Source organism: Lolium rigidum, chromosome 5 (genome assembly GCF_022539505.1).
Source record: "Lolium rigidum isolate FL_2022 chromosome 5, APGP_CSIRO_Lrig_0.1, whole genome shotgun sequence".
Taxonomy (NCBI): domain Eukaryota; kingdom Viridiplantae; phylum Streptophyta; class Magnoliopsida; order Poales; family Poaceae; genus Lolium; species Lolium rigidum.
In genome coordinates this window covers 265,848,272-265,855,795 of record NC_061512.1, presented here as the reverse complement: position 1 = coordinate 265,855,795, position 7,524 = coordinate 265,848,272, and positions in this window count along the sequence as shown.

The window sequence follows — 7,524 nt, the reverse complement described above, 5'->3', positions numbered from 1 at the left end:
TTTCAGCACGCGGCAGCTATTACTGGCCATGTGTGGAATAGTAATACACGACCAGTATGCCATCACTGGTAGCGCACTGGGGCCGCCGCACTTGACTACTATGTGGGCCTATAAGTAACCAACTTCTCAATGATGTCTACGTTCCCCCTCCTTTCCTGTAGACAGTGTTGGGCCTCCAAGAGCAGAGGTTTGTAGAACAGCAGCAAGTTTCCCTTAAGTGGATCACCCAAGGTTTATCGAACTCAGGGAGGAAGAGGTCAAAGATATCCCTCTCATGCAACCCCGCAACCACAAAGCAAGAAGTCTCTTGTGTCCCCAACACACCTAATAGGTGCACTAGTTCGGCGAAGAGATAGTGAAATACAGGTGGTATGAAATAGTAGTGGCAACGGCACCGGAAAAGTGCTTTGCCCGGGACGATAAACAAGCGGTAGTAACGCAGCAATAGTAACGCGAGTAAAACAGTAAACAAGCAGCGATAGCGATATTTAGGAACAAGGCCTAGGGATTACACTTTCACTAGTGGACACTCTCAACATTGATCACATAACGGAATAGATAAATGCATACTCTACACTCTTGTTGGATGATGAACACATTGCGTAGGATTACACGAACCCTCAATGCCGGAGTTAACAAGCTCCACAATAATGCTCATATTTTAGTAACCTTTAGTGTAAGATAGATCAAAAGACTAAACCAAGTACTAACATAGCATGCACACTCGTCACCTTCATGCATATGTAGGAGGAATAGATCACATCAATATTATCATAGCAATAGTTAACTTCGCAATCTAAAAGAGATCATGATCATAGCATAAACCAAGTACTAACACGGTGCACACACTCGTCACCTTTACACACGTGCGGGAGGAATAAAACTACTTTAATAACATTGCTAGAGTAGCACATAGATAAATTGTGATACAAACACATTGCAATCATAAAGAGATATAAATAAGCACCTCACTATGCCATTCAACAGTGAATAAGTATTCTATGAAATATAGCCTAAGAGACCCACACGGTGCACACACTGTCACCTTTACACACGTGGGACAAGGAGTCTCCGGAGATCACATAGGTAAAACCCACTTGACTAGCATAATGACATCTAGATTACAAGCATCATCATATGAATCTCAATCATGTAAGGCAGCTCATGAGATTATTGTATTGAAGTACATAGGAGAGAGATGAACCACATAGCTACCGGTACAGCCCCGAGCCTCGATGGAGAACTACTCCCTCCTCATGGGAGCAGCGAGCGGTGATGAAGATGGCGGTGGAGATGGCAGCGGTGTCGATGGAGAAGCCTTCCGGGGGCACTTCCCCGTTCCGGCAGCGTGCCGGAACAGAGACTCCTGTCCCCCAGATCTTGGCTTCGCGATGGCGGCGGCTCTGGAAGGTTTATGTACCGTGGCTTTCTCCGTAAGGGTTTTTGATGCAGGGGCTTTATATAGGCGAAGAGGCGGCGCAGGAGGGTCGAAGGGGTGCCCACACCATAGGGTGGCACGGGCCCCCCTCTGGCCGCGCCAGGGTGTGGTGTGGGGCCCCCAGGGCTCCCCTCTGGCGGCTCTCGGGTGTTCTGGATGCTTCCGGGCAAAATAGGAACCTGGGTCTTGATTTTGTCCGATTCCGAGAATATTTCGTTACTAGGATTTCTGAAACCAAAAACAGCAGAAAACAGGAACTGGCACTTCGGCATCTTGTTAATAGGTTAGTTCCAGAAAATGCATAAATATGACATAAAGTGTGTATAAAACATGTAGGTATTGTCAATAATGTGGCATGGAACATAAGAAATTATCGATACGTTGGAGACGTATCAGCATCCCCAAGCTTAGTTCTGCTCGTCCCGAGCAGGTAAAACGATAACAAAGATAATTTCTGAAGTGACATGCCATCATAAGCTTGATCATATTGTAAACATATGTAATGAATGCAGCGATCAAAACAATGGTAATGACATGAGTAAACAAATGAATCATAAAGCAAAGACTTTTCATGAATAGTACTTCAAGACAAGCATCAATAAGTCTTGCATAAGAGTTAACTCATAAAGCAATAAATCAAAGTAAAGGTGTTGAAGCAACACAAAGGAAGATTAAGTTTCAGCGGTTGCTTTCAACTTATAACATGTATATCTCATGGATATTGTCAATGTAAAGTAGTATAATAAGTGCAATATGCAAGTATGTAGGAATCAATGCACAGTTCACACAAGTGTTTGCTTCTTGAGGTGGAGAGAGATAGGTGAACTGACTCAACATAAAAGTAAAAGAATGGTCCTTCAAAGAGGAAAGCATCGATTGCTATATTTGTGCTAGAGCTTTTATTTTGAAAACATGAAACAATTTTGTCAACGGTAGTAATAAAGCATATGAGTTATGTAAATTATATCTTATAAGTTGCAAGCCTCATGCATAGTGTACTAATAGTGCCCGCACCTTGTCCTAATCAGCTTGGACTACTGGATCATCACAATACACATGTTTTAACCAAGTGTCACAATGGGGTACCTCCATGCCACCTGTACAAGGGTCTAAGGAGAAACTTCGCATTGGATTTCTCGCTTTTGATCATTCTTCAACTTAGACACCCATACCGGGACAACATGGACAACAGATAATGGACTCCTCTCTAATGCATAAGCATGTAGCAACAATTATTATTCTCATATGAGATTGAGGATATGTGTCCAAAACTGAAACTTCCACCATGATTCATGGCTTTAGTTAGCGGCCCAATGCTCTTCTCTAACAATATGCATGCTCTAACCATAAGGTGGTAGATCTCTCTTACTTCAGACAAGACGAACATGCATAGCAACTCACATGATATTCAACAAAAAGTTGATGGCGTCCCCAGAAGCATGGTTATCGCACAACAAGCAACTTAATAAGAGATAAAGTGCATAAGTACATATTCAATACCACAATAGTTTTTAAGGCTATTTGTCCCATGAGCTATATATTGCAAAGGCGAATGATGGAATTTTAAAGGTAGCACTCAAGCAATTTACTTTGGAATGGCGGAGAAATACCATGTAGTAGGTAGGTATGGTGGACACAAATGGCATAGTGGTTGGCTCAAGTATTTTGGATGCATGAGAAGTACTCCCTCTCGATACAAGGTTTAGGCTAGCAAGGTTATTTGAAGCAAACTCAAGGATGAACCGGTGCAGCAAAACTCACATAAAATACATATTATAAACATTATAAGACTCTACACCGTCTTCCTTGTTGTTCAAACTCAATACTAGAAATTATCTAGACCTTAGAGAGACCAATTATGCAAACCAAATTTTAGCATGCTCTATGTATTTCTTCACTAATAGGTGCAAAGTATATGATGCAAGAGCTTAAACATGAGCACAACAATTGCCAAGTATCACATTACCCAAGACATTATAGCAATTACTACATGTAGCATTTTCCAATTCCAACCATATAACAATTTAACGAAGAAGAAACTTCGCCATGAATATTATGAGCTAAGAACACATGTGTTCATACGAACCAGCGGAGCGTGTCTCTCTCCCACACAAGGATGAACTTATTCAAACATAAACAAAAACAAAAGCAAACAGACGCTCCAAGTAAAGTACATAAGATGTGACTGAATAAAAATATAGTTTCAAGAGAAGGAACCTGATAATTTGTCGATGAAGAAGGGGATGCCATGGGCATCCCCAAGCTTAGATGCTTGAGTCTTCTTGAAATATGCAGGGATGAACCACGGGGGCATCCCCAAGCTTAGACCTTTCACTCTTCTCGATCACATTATATCACCCTCTTCTATTGACCCTTGAAAACTTCCTTCACACCAAACTTCAAGCAAACTCATTAGAGGGTTAGTGCATAATCAAAAATTCACATGTTCAGAGGTGACACAATCATTCTTAACACTTCTGGACATTGCACATAACTTCTGAAAGTTAATGGAACAAAGAAACTCATTCAACTTAACAAAAGCGGCAATGCGAAATAAAAGGCAGAATCTGTCAAAAACAGAACAGTCCGTAAAGACGAATTTTAAAATGGCACCAGACTTGCTCAAATGGAAAAACTCAAAACTAATGAAAGTTGCGTACGTATCTGAGGATCACGCTCGTAAATTGGCAGATGTTTTCGAATTTTCTACAGAGAACTGTGCCCAGATTCGTGACAGACAGCAATGCTGTTTCTGCGCAGCGATCCCAAATATAACCTCAACTTTGACATAGAAACTTTACTTGGCACAAAAACATGATAAGGAGAGGTTGCTACAGTAGTAAAAAACTTCCAAGACACAAATATAAAACAAAGTACTGTAGTAAAAAAAACACATGGGTTATCTCCCAAGAAGTTCTTTCTTTATAGCCATTAAGATGGGCTCAGCAGTTTTAATGATGCACTCGCAAGAAATAGAAGTTGAAGCAAAAGAGAGCATCAAGAGGCAAATTCAAAACACATTTAAGTCTAACATGCTTCCTATGAAAAGGAATCTTGTAAATAAACAAGTTCATGAAGAGCAAAGTAACAAGCATAGGAAGATAAAACAAGTGTAGCTTCAAAAATTTCAGCACATAGAGAGGCATTTTAGTAACATGAAAATTTCTACAACCATATTTTCCTCTCTCATAATAACTTTCAGTAGCAACATGAGCAAACTCAACAATATAACTATCACATAAAGCATTCTTATCATGAGTCTCATGCATAAAATTATTACTCTCCACATAAGCATAATCAATTTTATTAGTTGTAGTGGGAGCAAATTCAACAAAGTAGCTATCATCAAATATAGGAGGCATATTGTAATCATAATCAAATTTATCCTCCATAACAGGTGGTAACAAAAGACTACTATCATTTTAATCATCATAAATAGGAGGCAAAGTATCATCAAAGTAAATTTCCTCCTCATTGCCCGGGGGACTAAAAAGATCATGCTCATCAAAACCAGCTTCCCCAAGCTTAGGATTTTCCATAGCATTAGCAACAATAGTGTTCAAAGCATTAATATTAATAACATTCCCATTAGCATGCATATAAAGTTCCATGGGTTTTTTAATTCTCTCTTCAAACACATCATGTCCTAATTCAAGATAGAGTTCATAAAGATCTCTCATATTTTTGTTGTTTTCCATTATGCCTTACTAGTGTAAACAAGAAACCAAATGTCACAATTGCAGAGTCTAAAGGAAATAGCTTCGAGTACTTACAACGGCGCCGGAAAATAGCTTAGTAGCCGAGATCCGGAGTGTGAGTACCTTTTACCTTTCCCTCCCGGCAACGGCGCCGAAAATAGCTTGATGTCTACGTTCCCCTCCTTTCCCGTAGACGAGTGTTGGGCCTCCAAGAGCAGAGGTTTGTAGAACAGCAGCAAGTTTCCCTTAAGTGGATCACCCAAGGTTTATCGAACTCGGGGAGGAAGAGGTCAAAGATATCCCTCTCATGCAACCCCGCAACCACAAAGCAAGAAGTCTCTTGTGTCCCCAACACACCTAATAGGTGCACTAGTTCGGCGAAGAGATAGTGAAATACGGGTGGTATGAAATAGTAGTGGCAACGGCACCGTAAAAGTGCTTTGCCCGGGACGAGAAACAAGCAGTAGTAACGCAGCAGTAGTAACGCAGTAAAAACAGTAAACAAGCAGCGATAGCAGTATTTAGGAACAAGGCCTAGGGATTACACTTTCACTAGTGGACACTCTCAACATTGATCACATAACAGAATAGATAAATGCATACTCTACACTCTTGTTGGATGTCGAACACATTGCGTAGGATTATACGAACCCTCAATGCCAGAGTTAACAAGCTCCACAATAATGCTCATATTTTAGTAACCTTTAGTGTAAGATAGATCAAAAGACTAAACCAAGTACTAACATAGCATGCACACTCGTCACCTTCATGCATATGTAGGAGGAATAGATCACATCAATATTATCATAGCAATAGTTAACTTCGCAATCTACAAGAGATCATGATCATAGCATAAACCAAGTACTAACACGGTGCACACACTCGTCACCTTTACACACGTGCAGGAGGAATAAAACTACTTTAATAACATTGCTAGAGTAGCACATAGATAAATTGTGATACAAACACATTGCAATCATAAAGAGATATAAATAAGCACCTCACTATGCCATTCAACAAAGTGAATAAGTATTCTGTGAAATATAGCCTAAGAGACCCACACGGTGCACACACTCGTCACCTTTACACACGTGGGACAAGGAGTCTCCGGAGATCACATAGGTAAAACCCACTTGACTAGCATAATGACATCTAGATTACAAGCATCATCATATGAATCTCAATCATGTAAGGCAGCTCATGAGATTATTGTATTGAAGTACATAGGAGAGAGATGAACCACATAGCTACCAGTACTGCCCCGAGCCTCGATGGAGAACTACTCCCTCCTCATGGGAGCAGCAGCGGTGATGAAGATGGCGGTGGAGATGGCAGCGGTGTCGATGGAGAAGCCTTCCGGGGCACTTCCCGTTCCGGCAGCGTGCCGGAACAGAGACTCCTGTCCCCCAGATCTTGGCTTCGCGATGGCGGCGGCTCTGGAAGGTTTATGTACCGTGGCTTTCTCCGTAAGGGTTTTCGATGCAGGGGCTTTATATAGGCGAAGAGGCGCCGCAGGAGGGTCGAAGGGGTGCCCACACCATAGGGTGGCGCGGGCCCCCCTCTGGCCGCGCCAGGGTGTGGTGTGGGGCCCCCAGGGCTCCCCTCTGGCGGCTCTCGGGTGTTCTGGATGCTTCCGGGCAAAATAGGAACCCGGGTCTTGATTTCGTCCGATTCCGAGAATATTTCGTTACTAGGATTTCTGAAACCAAAAACAGCAGAAAACAGGAACTGGCACTTCGGCATCTTGTTAATAGGTTAGTTCCAGAAAATGCATAAATATGACATAAAGTGTGTATAAAACATGTAGGTATTGTCAATAATGTGGCATGGAACATAAGAAATTATCGATACGTTGGAGACGTATCACTCAACAATAGGTAACCAGGAACAATAAGTAACCAAGTTGACAACAATAGGTAACCAGCACGAATAAGTAACCAACTGCTCAACAATAGGTAACCAGCACCAATAAGTAACCAAGTTGACAACAATATGTAACCAGGACCAATAAGTAACCAACTGCTCAACAATAGGTAACCAGGAACAATAAGTAACCAAGTTGACAACAATAGGTAACCAGCACCAATAAGTAACCAACTCGCTCAACAATAGGTAACCAAGCACCAATAAGTAACCAACTGCTCAACAATAGGTAAGACACGCACTTTTAACAAGAAGTTTCCGGCGAGACACGCACGTACACGATTATTTCCGCCGAGACGCGCACTTTTAACAAGCCTAGCCCTTGTCGGGTCTTTTGGTTATCTTGTATTGATCCGCGGTGAGGATTACAATCTAGCTTACATGCACATATATATATGCCAGGAAAACCTACCTGATTCGACCTAGTAGGTCGACTCCCGAACTAAAACACCGTTAAGTGTAATA